Source organism: Leuresthes tenuis, unplaced genomic scaffold (genome assembly GCF_036924035.1).
Source record: "Leuresthes tenuis unplaced genomic scaffold, fLeuTen1.0.hap1 SCAF_1, whole genome shotgun sequence".
Classification (NCBI taxonomy): Eukaryota; Metazoa; Chordata; class Actinopteri; order Atheriniformes; family Atherinopsidae; genus Leuresthes; species Leuresthes tenuis.
Window position 1 is genome coordinate 12413604 of NW_027325355.1, and position 17794 is coordinate 12431397.

The 17794-nt window shown below is 40.0% G+C and overlaps 1 protein-coding gene and 1 long non-coding RNA gene across 2 annotated transcripts in view; both read right to left on the minus strand.

Moving 5' to 3' along the window:
* LOC140291809 (NLR family CARD domain-containing protein 3-like) overlaps positions 1–17794 on the minus strand; it is a 562338-nt gene that overhangs the window by 415050 nt on the left and 129494 nt on the right. The window lies entirely within an intron of this gene.
* Positions 8578–9243, minus strand: LOC140292716 (uncharacterized). Its single transcript, XR_011912596.1, has 3 exons — positions 9095–9243; positions 8859–8974; positions 8578–8643 (listed from the first exon to the last, which is right to left on the minus strand). It is a non-coding gene; the product is annotated as an uncharacterized lncRNA (long non-coding RNA).

The window sequence follows — 17794 nt, forward strand, 5'->3', positions numbered from 1 at the left end:
CCACCAAAGGACGTCTCCTTAGCTGGTGATGAACCGAGAAGACCCATTGTGACTTTGGTATCAGTAAGTAATGAGGATTTACTTATGCTGATATTTATATTAATATTATTAATATACTCAACTGTATAAAATGTACAAAGCCCCAGTTAAGGTTATGTTTTTCTTTTTGTCAGTTTACAAAGCCACGGTTTGGTGGCTGTCATGGTGCCATGCTGAAGCCAAACTTAAGTTTGGCTGATAAGCATTCATCTAAGGTAATGTAAAGAGAATGATACATAGGTTGACTTTGATTTAAAAAAATGTACATTGTTATTGTTTTCATGTAGCAGTAACTATAGTGGCACTTTCATGCATTTCATTCATTTCATGTTGAAATGATCTGGTTTTATTGACTGCTATACCCATAATGATAGATAGATTAATTCACTATCATCTATGGTTATCCTATATTGTGAACTGTGCCTTTATTCCCTCAGACGTCTGATTTATCCAACCGCATCACAAGCCCCACCAAAAGAAAAGTATCACCACCTGGCTGCAGTCCCAAGAAGTTTCTGCAGATCGTTTCTCCTCTGTCTCTTCCTCCATCTCCATCTCCTGTACTTTTAAACCCCAGTCCATTCATTGAGCCAGTTGTGTTTGTCATCCCAAATGGAAACAAACAGATTGTGCCATCTGATTCCCTGCCCTCACCTCCACTAACCCGGAGAGCTTACGCCCGCACGGTGGAAAAAAACAAATGCTGTCAGTGTCACCTGCCGTGCATAAAAGAAAATGGTAGTATTATGGGAAGATATACTGTCCCATTTATTTTTTTCTATTTTTAATTGTTTAATTTATTCCTGTTTTTATTACTTCAGGTTTAATTTCACACATGTTTCTGAGTGTTTGTGTGTGTGAAATTAGTAATAAATTTGTTACATTTCAGTGAGTGTCTTCAGTTTTTTCTGCAAACATGCAAACTCATTCAGAGAAGAAGATTACATTGTTGCAGCACTTAATTCAGAAATTTAAAAATGACCATAAAAGTACATTTGATAACACTTGCTAAACGTTTGTGTCATCTTCCAATGGTGGAATCGAACCGGTGACCTTTGGATTAAGAGCCTCCTATACTATTCCACAGCAAAGTGTCATGTTCGTGTAGATTTCTCAAATGAATACACCAGAATGTGTGCTTTTACTTGAAATGGACAGCAGAGACACAAATAACTAAAAGTCCATTCCATTTTTTTCCCTCATATTCTCAAAAATTCCTCTTTTTGTTCACTTTTCCCCTTCCCCCTTCTTCCCCCTTTTCCCCCTTCTTCCCCCCCTCATACAGACTATTGTTCCCCAGCTTCCTCATATTCTCAAAAATTCCTCTTTTTGTTCACTTTTCCCCTTCCCCCTTCTTCCCCCTTTTCCCCCTTCTTCCCCCCCTCATACAGACTATTGTTCCCCAGCTTAACTGTGATCTGTCACATTCAGAGCTTGGAATCACGTTGCCCCATTTCCATTTTTGGTGATAGCCAATCACGATGGCACTTCTCCATAATTCAGCCCAACAGCCAATCACGTTGCCCCGTTTCCATTTTTGGTAATAGCCAATCACGATGGCACTTCTCCATAATTCAGCCCAACAGCCAATCACGTTGCCCCATTTCCATATGTGCTGATAGCCAATCACGATGGCACTTCTCCATAATTCAGCCCAGCAGGACTTCAGGTGACTTTAACTACAGAAGGTAAATATATCGTTTTTTCTACGTGGCGATTTTTTTGTCAAACATGCTAATGCTATTGTACTGCTCTATATTGTACTGCTAATCAGTACGACATATTAACTTCTGTTGTCACAAAATTCTTAAATATGCATTGCTGCTACTAGTATTAGCTGATAACAAGCTAGGGTATGAATGAAATCTATGTAGTATTCACTTCTGTTGTAATATATGTGTAATATGTAGGCTACTGCTATTAGTTAATAATTAGCTGTGTGTTTGTGTGATTGTATGCAAGTAAGAACTTATGTGTGTGCATGAATATATATATTTTAATAAGTTAAAAATAGTGCACATTGGTCATATTTCTGTGATGTACAAATATTAGCTGTTTGGTATAAATATTCTTTCTCTGTTAATGGCAGATGGCTTCCAAACAAAAAAAAAACAACACAGGGCCATGGGAGAGGAGGAGTGGATATCCCGCCTGCGAAAATTTGCTGCCTCGGGTGTTTGGCCCTCTGAGGCAGGAAACAGACCAGCACCTCGGCAGAAAAAGTGGCATGATCTGTATCTGAAAGGTAAACCTGCACAGAGTGATATGTGTATCATATTAAATGTAAAGCTGTGACATATTTAAAGGGAACACCTTCTTATTTGCTGTCAAACATTAATACAGATTGAGAAATGCCCAATGCAGATGAGGGGACAAATGTCACTGTTTGGAGGTGCACAGAGCTGTAACTGCGGTTTGCATGCAAAGAAGGTATCAGAAGGCTCTCATACATTTATGACGTGCTGGTGGCAGAGCAGCCAGGGCCCTCACCTGCAGATTCACCACCACCAAAGGACGTCTCCTTAGCTGGTGATGAACCGAGAAGACCCATTGTGACTTTGGTATCAGTAAGTAATGAGGATTTACTTATGCTGATATTTATATTAATATTATTAATATACTCAACTGTATAAAATGTACAAAGCCCCAGTTAAGGTTATGTTTTTCTTTTTGTCAGTTTACAAAGCCACGGTTTGGTGGCTGTCATGGTGCCATGCTGAAGCCAAACTTAAGTTTGGCTGATAAGCATTCATCTAAGGTAATGTAAAGAGAATGATACATAGGTTGACTTTGATTTAAAAAAATGTACATTGTTATTGTTTTCATGTAGCAGTAACTATAGTGGCACTTTCATGCATTTCATTCATTTCATGTTGAAATGATCTGGTTTTATTGACTGCTATACCCATAATGATAGATAGATTAATTCACTATCATCTATGGTTATCCTATATTGTGAACTGTGCCTTTATTCCCTCAGACGTCTGATTTATCCAACCGCATCACAAGCCCCACCAAAAGAAAAGTATCACCACCTGGCTGCAGTCCCAAGAAGTTTCTGCAGATCGTTTCTCCTCTGTCTCTTCCTCCATCTCCATCTCCTGTACTTTTAAACCCCAGTCCATTCATTGAGCCAGTTGTGTTTGTCATCCCAAATGGAAACAAACAGATTGTGCCATCTGATTCCCTGCCCTCACCTCCACTAACCCGGAGAGCTTACGCCCGCACGGTGGAAAAAAACAAATGCTGTCAGTGTCACCTGCCGTGCATAAAAGAAAATGGTAGTATTATGGGAAGATATACTGTCCCATTTATTTTTTTCTATTTTTAATTGTTTAATTTATTCCTGTTTTTATTACTTCAGGTTTAATTTCACACATGTTTCTGAGTGTTTGTGTGTGTGAAATTAGTAATAAATTTGTTACATTTCAGTGAGTGTCTTCAGTTTTTTCTGCAAACATGCAAACTCATTCAGAGAAGAAGATTACATTGTTGCAGCACTTAATTCAGAAATTTAAAAATGACCATAAAAGTACATTTGATAACACTTGCTAAACGTTTGTGTCATCTTCCAATGGTGGAATCGAACCGGTGACCTTTGGATTAAGAGCCTCCTATACTATTCCACAGCAAAGTGTCATGTTCGTGTAGATTTCTCAAATGAATACACCAGAATGTGTGCTTTTACTTGAAATGGACAGCAGAAACACAAATAACTACAAGTTCATTCCATTTTTTCCCCTCATATTCTCAAAAACTCCTCTTTTCCTTCATTTTTCCCCTTCCCCCTTCTTCCCCCTTTTCCCCCTTCTTCCCCCCCTCATACAGACTATTGTTCCCCAGCTTCCCCCCCTCATACAGACTATTGTTCCCCAGCTTTTGTTCCCCAGCTTTCACGATGGCACTTCTCCATAATTCAGCCCAACAGCCAATCACGTTGCCCCGTTTCCATTTTTGGTAATAGCCAATCACGATGGCACTTCTCCATAATTCAGCCCAACAGCCAATCACGTTGCCCCATTTCCATATGTGCTGATAGCCAATCACGATGGCACTTCTCCATAATTCAGCCCAGCAGGACTTCAGGTGACTTTAACTACAGAAGGTAAATATATCGTTTTTTCTACGTGGCGATTTTTTTGTCAAACATGCTAATGCTATTGTACTGCTCTATATTGTACTGCTAATCAGTACGACATATTAACTTCTGTTGTCACAAAATTCTTAAATATGCATTGCTGCTACTAGTATTAGCTGATAACAAGCTAGGGTATGAATGAAATCTATGTAGTATTCACTTCTGTTGTAATATATGTGTAATATGTAGGCTACTGCTATTAGTTAATAATTAGCTGTGTGTTTGTGTGATTGTATGCAAGTAAGAACTTATGTGTGTGCATGAATATATATATTTTAATAAGTTAAAAATAGTGCACATTGGTCATATTTCTGTGATGTACAAATATTAGCTGTTTGGTATAGATATTCTTTCTCTGTTAATGGCAGATGGCTTCCAAACAAAAAAAAAACAACACAGGGCCATGGGAGAGGAGGAGTGGATATCCCGCCTGCGAAAATTTGCTGCCTCGGGTGTTTACCTCGGCAGAAAAAGTGGCATGATCTGTATCTGAAAGGTAAACCTGCACAGAGTGATATGTGTATCATATTAAATGTAAAGCTGTGACATATTTAAAGGGAACACCTTCTTATTTGCTGTCAAACATTAATACAGATTGAGAAATGCCCAATGCAGATGAGGGGACAAATGTCACTGTTTGGAGGTGCACAGAGCTGTAACTGCGGTTTGCATGCAAAGAAGGTATCAGAAGGCTCTCATACATTTATGACGTGCTGGTGGCAGAGCAGCCAGGGCCCTCACCTGCAGATTCACCACCACCAAAGGACGTCTCCTTAGCTGGTGATGAACCGAGAAGACCCATTGTGACTTTGGTATCAGTAAGTAATGAGGATTTACTTATGCTGATATCTATATTAATATTATTAATATACTCAACTGTATAAAATGTACAAAGCCCCAGTTAAGGTTATGTTTTTCTTTTTGTCAGTTTACAAAGCCACGGTTTGGTGGCTGTCATGGTGCCATGCTGAAGCCAAACTTAAGTTTGGCTGATAAGCATTCATCTAAGGTAATGTAAAGAGAATGATACATAGGTTGACTTTGATTTTAAAAAATGTACATTGTTATTGTTTTCATGTAGCAGTAACTATAGTGGCACTTTCATGCATTTCATTCATTTCATGTTGAAATGATCTGGTTTTATTGACTGCTATACCCATAATGATAGATAGATTAATTCACTATCATCTATGGTTATCCTATATTGTGAACTGTGCCTTTATTCCCTCAGACGTCTGATTTATCCAACCGCATCACAAGCCCCACCAAAAGAAAAGTATCACCACCTGGCTGCAGTCCCAAGAAGTTTCTGCAGATCGTTTCTCCTCTGTCTCTTCCTCCATCTCCATCTCCTGTACTTTTAAACCCCAGTCCATTCATTGAGCCAGTTGTGTTTGTCATCCCAAATGGAAACAAACAGATTGTGCCATCTGATTCCCTGCCCTCACCTCCACTAACCCGGAGAGCTTACGCCCGCACGGTGGAAAAAAACAAATGCTGTCAGTGTCACCTGCCGTGCATAAAAGAAAATGGTAGTATTATGGGAAGATATACTGTCCCATTTATTTTTTTCTATTTTTAATTGTTTAATTTATTCCTGTTTTTATTACTTCAGGTTTAATTTCACACATGTTTCTGAGTGTTTGTGTGTGTGAAATTAGTAATAAATTTGTTACATTTCAGTGAGTGTCTTCAGTTTTTTCTGCAAACATGCAAACTCATTCAGAGAAGAAGATTACATTGTTGCAGCACTTAATTCAGAAATTTAAAAATGACCATAAAAGTACATTTGATAACACTTGCTAAACGTTTGTGTCATCTTCCAATGGTGGAATCGAACCGGTGACCTTTGGATTAAGAGCCTCCTATACTATTCCACAGCAAAGTGTCATGTTCGTGTAGATTTCTCAAATGAATACACCAGAATGTGTGCTTTTACTTGAAATGGACAGCAGAAACACAAATAACTACAAGTTCATTCCATTTTTTCCCCTCATATTCTCAAAAACTCCTCTTTTCCTTCATTTTTCCCCTTCCCCCTTCTTCCCCCTTTTCCCCCTTCTTCCCCCCCTCATACAGACTATTGTTCCCCAGCTTTAGCGGAGTCGGTAGAGCATCAGACTTTTAATCTGAGGGTCCAGGGTTCCAGTCCCTGTTCAGGCGATGCTACCTCTGAATATGTCATAGTTACATAGTCCTACACTTCGGGATTGATGTGACGCAACAGACATGTAACTTTAGCGCCACTCAACAACAAAACCCGTGAAAAGTAAGGAGAGAAGAAAACAAAACAACACCACCAAGAAGCTAACATGGAGAGCGAGGAGGCCACCGTGTTTACGGTCTGCATGACAGTGATATTAATCATGGACGATCACATCAGGCGTCTAAGATGGAGGCTGGAAGAGCGCACAGCGAGAGTCAGGAGATGAAGAATCGAGCAGCAGGCGATACTTCTTCTTTTCATGAAGACAAGAAGGAGAGCAGAGCGCCGCGGACAAAGGAGACGACGTTAATAAGTTTAACTTTTTAAACAGGTGCCGGTTGTGTCCGTGTTGCATGAGTAAAGATTTCAGACAAGGGGCGGAGCTACCAGCCATCTAACACCTACGTCATGTTCCTGTGGAACCCAGAAAAGACCTCGGAGAAGGAGCTAAAATGGTTCTAGGAACTGAGTGCTGTGGTCCCTGGTTCCTGTATGTCCGAATGCACGAAAAAACGGCCCTATTTCTGAAAAGGTTATAGGAACTGCAAAAGGTTCCTACAGTGGGAATGCTTCTTTGCTCCACTTCTGCTACTCTTAAAACATACGTTAAAGACAGCAAGGGTTATGATCTTCTTCGTTGTGTATGACGAGGTTTCTCAAAGACAATGAAAACACTTCCTCGTAGACATATTCGCTGTTCTGAACAGCCAATCAGAGCGGACTCACCAATAGACAAGACAACGTTTCTGACAGATACTACCTCTGAATATGTCATGGTTACTATCATCTTACACTTCTATGAATGCACCGTCAGGTAGACTGATCACTATTAGTTTAGTACAAGTGCGTTTACTTAATTCATTTTTGTTTCCCCACGCTTCTCCTGAGCAACGACTGTTGCAGTGGGTGATTTGTGGATGCACCACACCCACCATCTGTATCTAACAAACATCCTAGAAAAGTCTTGATGTTCTGCTGCACAGTTTGTGAAGCAAGAACGTCCAGATTTTTTAAAATGAAAGAGGACGCGTTTTCTTTTTCACATGAATGCAATTACAGGAAGAACCAGAGGAAACCAAAGCATCTGGGTGTAGCAGAGCATGATGGCTTCAGAGGATGCTTAGTATGATTATTCCCCCGGCTTTAACACAGAGATTGTTTATCACCTGGCGTGGCTGTAGCTCAGGAGGAATCAGCAATCAGGAGGTCAGTGGTTCAACTCCAGCTTCCAGACACTGAACCCCCAATGTATCCATCAGTGTATGAATGGACTAACCCAGTGTTGGAATGCATGTAGTTATGTGTAGACTTAAGATGTGCTGTATGAGCGTGAGTGCATGTAGTGTTAGAAGCACTTTGAGTGGTCAGTTAGACAAGAAAAGCACTATACAAGTCCATTTACCCACATGAGCTGAAGCAACTCATGAAGTTAAGAAGGCATTTCACTTCAAAGACAGATCACAACATGAACTGGTGTACAGCGCAGAGCCATTATTTATCTTGCATCTTCTAAAAAGTCAGGCAAATCTCTTCCTCTGCAGATGTAACTCGACATTTAAACGTCTGAAGGCTGGTGCAAAAAAATATAAAATAAAATGTCAATCAAGTTTATCAAATTAATTCACAATTTTAATCGTACAATCCAAAGCGCTCTGCTAATCAATACAAACAGTTTATCAATGCCTTTACAAGTTTGCAAGCGTTTTCATGACGATTATCTTCCAATCGAGGATATTTCCCTGAAAAAAATGGCAAATACATCACAACTATTTTCATTAACTGACTTAAAAACATCCCGCCTCAGTTACAGTTTACATCAGTTCCATTTTTACACCCACCCCTCATATGTGAATGAATTACCATACAATCTATAATCAGAAGAAGTCGAAGTAAGTTCCTCATTATTGTCCCATTATTCAGAACAATATTATTCAGTCTTTAAAAAGACACATTAAAGTGATAAAATTCATTCTTACAAATTAGGACACAAACTGTCTAAAGAGCATTAGCAGATACATCAACATATGTTTGGATTTTCTTATTCAAAAGTGATGAAGCAAGTCTGCAGCTATGCATCCGACACAAAGAGGACAAAGTCGGACACAGTGTTCACTAATTTGACCTGATCAAAGCTTCCATCTCACAGATGAATTTGAGTTGAAATTTATGATCAGATGTGTCCCAGCTATGTGTTGCGTTCCTTTTAGGGATAACCAGTGCATATGGACCTGATTGACCGATCTCCTGCTCCACCCAGTACCTTAAAATGTAAACATGAGCAATATTAATAGCATTCATAGTACAGCTAATGCACTTAATTAAATCAAACAAGTTCAGTGTTGCAAGAAACAAACAGCTGACATCAAATCCTGGTGAAACAATAGTTTATACTTTGAATTTGCATTAAAACTAAATCCTTTCTTTTTCTGTCTCAGCACCGGGCCGTAGTCGTGGTCAATATTTATTTTTACTTACCCAAGAGTGTCGTTGCGTCCATCAATCCAGAACCAGGTGTTGTCAGTTTCTTTTAACCCAATCCAGTATCCATGGTTAGGGCTCTGGTAATACCGGATGTTTTTACTGACAAATTCCTGGAAGTCATGACATGGCGGATCATCGGAATCATTCACACTTTAGTAAAGGCATCAGTTATAATAATTTAAAAGAAAATGGCAATTTGGAAAATGCCATTTATGCTCTTTATAGCTCACCTGTTCTTGCAGATTATCAATAACAACCAGATCTGCAGCTTTGTCTTTGCAATAAGTTTGACTTTGTGGCCATGTCTTCCAACTTGGGGGTTCATCATAAAACAGGTAGCACTTTTCCTGGTAAAGAATCCAGCCGTCCCGACAGGGCTGACACTCACGAATTGGGCGGAGAAATTGATTAATTATTAAATCTAACATGTCAAAATCAAATGACAGCCTTTTTAAACTGACTGAAATTATACGGATTAGACCAACTTGGATTTTAATGAATGTGATTTAATTGGAATCTTATTACAATGAATTGGATTACAATTAGTTTAAAATGGACTGTAGTTGAAATGCCTCGAGATAACATTTGTTGCGATTTGATGGTATGTAAATAAAACTGAATGATAACAAATGATAAAACCTTAAAAGACTTATGACTGTTATCCTACATGAGGAACTATAAATCTATCTACTTCTAATATTTCCATTCTGGAGCATCTTTTTTGGCAGGACGTTTTCTTCCAGAATAAATCCAGCAGGTATAAACTCAAGATATTAAATGTTTTTTTCAACTTTATTAGTTGCATTTCAGGTCTGAAAAATGTTTTTAAAAAGTTGTGATGTGGGTTAGTAATAAAGAAAATTAGACGATAGTTATTATGATTTGGCACAAAATATGTTCAGAGGAGCTAAAGTTTGTCCTCAAATGTGATTAAAAACAATGTTCCTCAGAGAAAGACTGGAAGGGATCTGCATATTTCTGCCTCTACAGAGCAGAATATCATTAAAGCATTCAAGGAATCTGGAGGAGTTTCAGTGTAAAGGACAAGGGAGCAAGCCTAAGCTGGACACCCGTGACCTCTGACCCCTCAGACGGCGTTGCATCAAGAACCGTCATTCATCAACAGCTGATAGAAGCACATGGACAAGGGATTACTGTGGAAACCTTTGTCAAGCACTACAATACAGAGTTCCATTCACAAGCTTTACTGTGCAGAAAAGAAGCCTCAGAAAAGAGGCGGCGTCCACTTCTCTGGGCTCGGAGGCGTCTGGGATGGACCATCACACGGTGGAAACGTGTACTGTGGTCAGACCCATCAGTATTCCAGATCTTTGTTGGAAGAAATGGAGCAAAGAGCAAAAGCAGCATCCAGCCTGCTGTCAGCAACCAGTCCCTGCAGCCAGGCTCTGTGATGGTATGGGGTTGGATCAGGGCCCTCGGCAAAGCTCATTTCCACTTCTGTGATGGCAGCATTAATGCAGAAAAGCTCACTGAGATTTTACAGCAACATATGCTGCCTTCAAGGCCACATCTTTTCCAGGGATGTCCAAGCATTGTTCAAGCACACCATGGAAAACCACATTCTGACACATTCCAAAGGCCTGGCTGAGGAAGAAGAGGGTACGGGTGCTGGACTGGCTGCCTGAACTTTGAAATGACAAATATGGTTATGTGCCTGAACTGCTGCACAGTTTAAGATGATTTTACTGGAAGAAAAGCTCTTCATCACTTGATATTCTCAATGCCTGAATGTCTTTTCAGTGTCATGAGAAGGAAGATTATAAAGCTTTACAGGCATGCATTTTACAGGCCTGAAATGCATAAAGAGATATACACGACCAAGATGACGAAACAATGACGTCAAGGCTACTTTTTTTTGTTTTGGGACTCTCTAAAACAAGGCTTCTGAAAGCAGAGGGTTTTCTGATCAACATGAAACTGATGTTTTAATTCTCACTTTCTGAAGAAATCAGAAACATGACATCAAAATTGAAAATGTCGATGCAGGTCAGACGTTGCATCAGGGTTGAAAGGTAAGAATGTGTTCAAAACGGTTTAAATCTCTTTAAAGAAGGCAGAGAAGATTTTACTTTTGGAAAAACTAAAGTAACGCTTGTAGAATAAATAACTTATAGAAAGCTGCATGCTTTTTATTCTAAATAAACTTTAAAAAGGGTATAAAGTACTGAATTTACCATCCTGCTAATAACATTTGGGTGTTTTTTTATGAAGTATAATGTTGTTAAATGACTTTATTATGTACTTACTTTTGTCAGGGCAGAATTAATTCACTGGAAATTTGTTGAATTTCAGGATGACTTCCAGCGTCCAGTTGAAGTCGTCTTTCTGTCTGTTCAGGTGCTTGGTCTGATTTTCTAAGATTTCAATCTCCACCATCATCAGATCGGTCCGATTCTTCAGGACTCTGTTGTCGGCAGTCAGCTGCTCGGTCCGATTTTTTAAGACTTTCATCAGCTGCTCATTTTCTGCTTCGAGGTTTGCTTCCTGTTTGTTCATTACAATGGTAACTGAACGAAAAGAGAGAGCACGTCAGTCAGTCAATATATATCATATTTGCAGTTGATATGTCCATAATGCTACTGTTATAATTGGCTTTGATCTTAGACATTATAAATTCATATTCTGTATTTTCCTAAATAACGTTCCTAGCTGGTACTTTTCCACTTTGCTCATACTGCACAACAGATGACCTTAAATGGTCCAAGACCTTAGAATGACATAAACAACTGGGTCAGACAAAACATCTCTATTAGGGCAGATAGGTCTGGTACATTAGATCCACGCCTAAAACAGCACTCACACACACATTGTTTATCACATCCAAAGAACACAACAAGGACAGCAGCTGGCCTGAGCATGTCACCCAAAACTGGCCAATTATACTCTGACAAGTGTGAATACAACTTCTGGGAGATAAAGCTGAATATAAATATAACATGTTTCCGGATAACGGGACTCGGCCTGACGGATTTCCTGCGGGAGCTCTGGCACTCCGAGTCCAGCGCTGCAATATACTTTACATGTGACCACTAATAAATACTTTTTTAATAAACGATTTCTCCAGCTTGTTCTTGAGCTTCCAATGAAAAAACCGGGCTAACAAAGTACATCTGTGAACACGTTCACCAAAGATTCAGCTGCTCTTTTCTCCACTGTGGAAACCTCTCGACCAAACTCAGTAGTTATTGTGTTGAGAGATTTCAACTCGTGTAACCTCTCCCAGGAACTGACGAGCTCCAAACAGCTGGTGACATGCGCCATGCAGGACAGCAACACACTGGACCACTTCTACTCCACCATAAAACCCTCATACCGCTCCATCCCCCACGCTGCCCTTGGACACTCCGACCACTGCATCATACAGATGGTCCCCACATACAGACAGCAACTGAGAAGGGCCAAACCATCCAGGACTACAGTAAGGAGGTGGACTCCAGAGGCAAGGGACAGGCTTCAGGACTGCATGGAGTCTACTGACTGGGAGTCACTGAGGGGCCCTGAGGATGACAACGGCAGCTTTTCTGACACTGTATGTTGCTGCATCAGCTTCTGTGAGCAGGTCTGCCTCCCAACCAAAACCATCACAAGGTACAATAACCAAAAGCCCTGGTTCTCCAAGCAGCTCAGAGAGCTCAGGCGCTGGAAAGAGCAGGCATACAGAAAGGGTGACATGGACACATTCAGACTGGCCAGACAGGGCCTCAAGAAGGCCATCAAAAATGCTAAAGAGGACTATAGAGCCAGACTGGAGCGTGATTCAGGCACCAACGACCCTGCAGTTGTGTGGAGTCCCCTCAGAACCATCACAAACGTCCCCTCCCCCGGACTAGCTGACGATCTCAACACCTTCTACACCAGGTTTGAGAGACCCCCTGCTGCTCCATTGTCTATATTATTGAATATATCCTCTTACCTATCCTTCTCTCCTCACTCTCCTCAATCTCAAAACTATCTCTCACTTAACTCCCCAAACTATCTCCAAACTATATTAATGCTTTCCAAACTCTAGTATCCAAACGATCCAAACTCAAAACCTGAACTGACTGTAACTCTCCATAAAAAAACACATTTTAAATGGAGACTGAGGGGTTTATATACCTGTCAATACTTAAGACAAAATCTGAACCGCGTCCTGAAGCAGTCACGTCGTACGGCCGCATAGCGAAGCATAGACATATACAGTAGCGAGCCTTCTGACGTCATAATTTTCAGCTCCTCCCCTAAATGCAGCAAACCGTTCCCTCCGTTACTCCAGACAAGCCTCAGTCAGCACGTCTCTGAACATCACAACAGGAAGCTGCGTACAGGTAAGTCAAGAAAAGAATACATGTAGCGGTCAAACATTTGCAGAAATGCCTTCAAATTGCTTTGTGTCATTGGTTTGATTCCTGCAGCTGGACACGGGCAGTCAGAACATGCACCAGAGAGTGAAAAAGTTTAAATAACCTGGCTGCTATTCACAGTTAGCATGTCCTGCTAATGCTAATGCTAATGCTCTGCAATACCAGACACACAGCCTCAGCTATAAATTTCCCTAAGCCGGCCAGATGGACAAATAACATGGAGCTTTATCCTTTTAGCTGTGTGTGAAACATACTTCTGGGCCCTTTTCTAACCGTTTTTAACAGTTTTTTTTATAAACTTCTTTCTGTAGTTTTGCTGAAATCTTTTGTCATTTAAAAAGTTTGATGATCATTGTAAAATTTAGAATAGTTCTTTCCAGGCTTATCTGGGTATCGTTTGGCTTTTTGATAAAACTGGAGCAAAAACATGAAGAGGAGTCATAGCATTATTATAAAAACTTGTCGGTGATCCAGGAAAGTATCACACGAGCAGAAGAAATACACAGTTATCCTCAGTATCAGTGTCCGATTTCTCAGATTTACACTCTGAGAAAGACACCATTAAAAGACAGTCTGACTGTCCTCTTCAGAAGTGTCTCATGAAAACTTCATTATTCAGTTTTCTTTATATATCCAATATTTTCTTTTATCCACGAATCAACAAGGATTGATGGCATTATAAAAAGGTTGTACATATATTTACTCATAAAGCCCACATCTGGAGTTAAAATGGAGCTAAAATTATCTTTATTAGGAGGATCTGTGCAACTTTTAGGAGCTGATACTCTGATCTGACCACAACACAAGATCACTTTTACTCTTCAACTGGACACATAAGTTTACCAGTTAAGATCATTTTGTAATTAAAATAAAGGAGATTGTAGGTTATTTGGGTTGAAAAACATTTCAGAGTTTTAAGGGTCTGAGAGTTTCCTTCATCTCAAATTTTAGGTTTCACTAAAGCAGCTTTCTGGAATGAATCACTGGACGGGCACTTCTGATGCCAGAAAAACACTCCTTTATATTTAAATGACAGCCTCAGAATGGTCCACTTCATGTTGTTCTTCAGAGTGTCTCAGATCAGTCAGACAGCTCCTACTGACGTGCTGTTAGCCACACAGAACTAGATCATTCCCCACTGAAACATCACATCTTCTCAGTTTCAAGCCTCAGTCTAGACTGAAGCTCCCTGATAACTGAACTGTTAAAAAATGGGCTTCAGAGTGTAAATGTGACAAATCTGAGATTACTCTGTGTTGCTTTCCTGGATCCCTGACAGCTCTTGGAAATGAGAACAAATTTAGAAATAGAGAAAATCTGAACTTCAGGCTTTGGGATGATATTGGGACCCTTTCCTCAAACAATATCTTTGTCTTAATGTAGTAAAAAGATTTAAGTTGATCATTTTACACTGACACAGATGAGATTCATGGGATATTGCACACAGTGGGTGTCATTCTACAGAGTGTATTATTACATTTTTTCTGAATTTGATCAAAAAGCTCCAAATATTTTGAACTGTGACCTTAGTGGGTCTTTAAAGAACCAGTTTAAAGTTCACAGGAATTTGAATAAAAACCACAGTTAAAAGTTTAATGAAATGTGACTAGATGGTTAGAAACTGTTCAGAAAGCTTATCAAGAGAAGAAGAAAAGTGGGTGTGGTTTAACATTCTGCACGCCACAGCTGGATCTTATTGTATGTACTGACAGTTGCAGACAGAGTCCATCAGTCGGAGGACCAGGACCAGAATGGAGCAGCAGAACCAGGATCCGAACCCCTCCACCAGGAACAGAGCCGGCTCATCCTCTGGTTCCACCGGACTACAGGTCAGTGTGGAGGACGCTAAAGACATGTGGACGAGTTTTGAAGTTCCGTGTATCCTCCGCTTGTTCTGGTGTTTCCTGGTTTCATCTCCTCTCTCTCTGAACTGGAGATACAGATGTGCTGCAGGCTAAATGATCTGCTGGAAGAAAATCAGTGGGCAGATTGTTGTGGTGGGCTTCAGATTTGAGAGGTTCAGGAGCTAATCTTCATTATTTGTGTTTATAGTCTCTGGATTACATTAATTAAACCTGGTGGTGGTAATACTTTAATGGTTAAATGTTAAATGACAGGTTTGTAGAGCTCTCTACCTCAGTGTAAATAGTTGTTTTAGAGTAAAGCTAAGACTATTTCCCTGTTTGCTGTTGAGCTGAATGGCTGTAGACCACTGGGTTGTAAGCTGGAACAAAGGGTTAGTGTAAAGAATGCTATGTATTACCACAACTGTTACTTTTATTAATTTAAACCATTATTCATCAACCTTTTTCAGCCCAACCTTTAAATGGTGTTTAAGTGTACAACTTGGACAAGACTGTGCTTCCTTCTATCATTTAGAATTATTGTAGCACAAATTCCCTTTCAAAGTTTCATCTTGACAAAAAATAATTAGTAAAAGAGCAAAAAGCAAGAGTTTACTGCTTAAAACCCTGAATGTGTGCTGAACACATCAGAGCATAGTACTGATAGCTGAGGGTACTTATAAACACACCCTCAGCCTTCACGTTTGATCGGAAATATTGAGACCTGTGTGGATAGGTCCGTCCAGGTCCAGTTAGAATATGTTGGTTAGCAAAGGTTAGATTAGAGAAATCTTTTGTGTTAACTTCAAAAGGATCAAAGTCTTCTTCCTCTCTGTCATTGCAGAAACATATAGCCCAAGAGGGATCCAGATGGTGCCGTTATAAGCACTGTGGGGAAGTTTTCAAAAGATCATCACATCTGAGGTATCATCAGAAGCTTCATAAAGGAGAGAAACCTTACAGCTGTTGTCAGTGTCGGGCAGCTTTCACTAAGACTTCCCATCTTAAGACACACCAACGTATTCACACAGGAGAGAAACCTTACAGCTGTGGTCAGTGTGGAGCAGCTTTCACTACATCTTCCAATCTTAAGACACACAAACGTATTCACACAGGAGAAAAACCATACAGCTGTGGTCAGTGTGGGGCAGGTTTCACTCAATTAGCTAATCTACAGAGACACCAACGTATTCACACAGGAGAGAAACCATACAGCTGTGGTCAGTGTGGGGCAGCTTTCACCGCATTATCTGGTCTAAAGAAACACCAACGTATTCACACAGGTGAGAAACCATACAGCTGTGGTCAGTGTGGAGCAGCTTTCACTACATCTTCCAATCTTAAGACACACAAACGTATTCACACAGGAGAGAAACCTTACAGCTGTGGTCAGTGTGGAACAGCTTTCACTCACTTATCTAGTCTAAAGACACACCAGCGTATTCACACAGGAGAGAAACCATACAGCTGTGGTCAGTGTGGGGCAGCTTTCACTCAATTATCTCACCTAAAGAAACACCAACGTATTCACACAGGAGAGAAACCATACAGCTGTGGTCAGTGTGGGGCAGCTTTCACTCAATCATCTAGTCTAAAGAAACACCAACGTATTCACACAGGAGAGAAACCATACAGCTGTGGTCAATGTGGGGCAGGTTTCACAGCATTATCTGGTGTAGAGAAACACCAACATATTCACACAGGAGAGAAACCATACAGCTGTGGTCAGTGTGGGGCAGCTTTCACTCAATCATCTAGTCTAAAGAAACACCAACGTATTCACACAGGAGAGAAACCATACAGCTGTGGTCAATGTGGGGCAGGTTTCACAGCATTATCTGGTGTAGAGAAACACCAACATATTCACACAGGAGAGAAACCATACAGCTGTGGTCATTGTGAAGCAGCTTTCACTCAATTATCTAGTCTAAAGAGACACGAACATACTCACACTGCAGATAAATGACTGGTTTAAATCAACAAATTTTATAGCATATAAGACAACGTTAACTTGGGAGCAGGAACAGTAACTACCAATCAAAAGCCTTTCTTTTGTTCAGATTAAAACTATTTTGTGTGGATTACCACCTTCTCTTGTCAAGACTTTTGTTCTGAATTTTCTGTGGGTAGCACATGTTTGAAGAACTATTGAAAGTGCTTTATAAATTGTTGGGATTGTTTTAACTGTGGCCAGCTCTCCCACCATTCAAGACAAACATGGCATCGATTATGAGTGTATGGACAGAACTATATGCAATCTGTTTGAAACTAGAAACATATTTTATTCTGTTATACTGAACATTTATATTTTGTTTAAAGTTAAGATTCACGAAGTAGCTTTGCACAAGCTGTGGGTATTTATGTAAATATACAACATCTGTAGACACAATATATAATTTCATTTTAATGTGAAGTCTAGCTTTACACTAGTCTGTATTTCATTGTTCTGCATTTTATTAAAGGTCAGATGTCAACACTTCTCATGCTTTTCAGAGATATTTTTGAAGAAAATGTGTGTTTGGTTACGAGGGAAAGTTGGACTTATATTCCCCAAAGACCCAGAAATCTTTAACAGTCTGAAAAAGGTTTGGATTTGTTCCCTGTACTTTCCAGATAACTGTTTAATGACTGAAGTTGAAAGTTAAGGCTGTTCCAACACTAAAAGGGCACAAGGCTCAACTTCAAGCTGTGAAACTGTTTCAAATGTCTGTTGTGTTGGTGT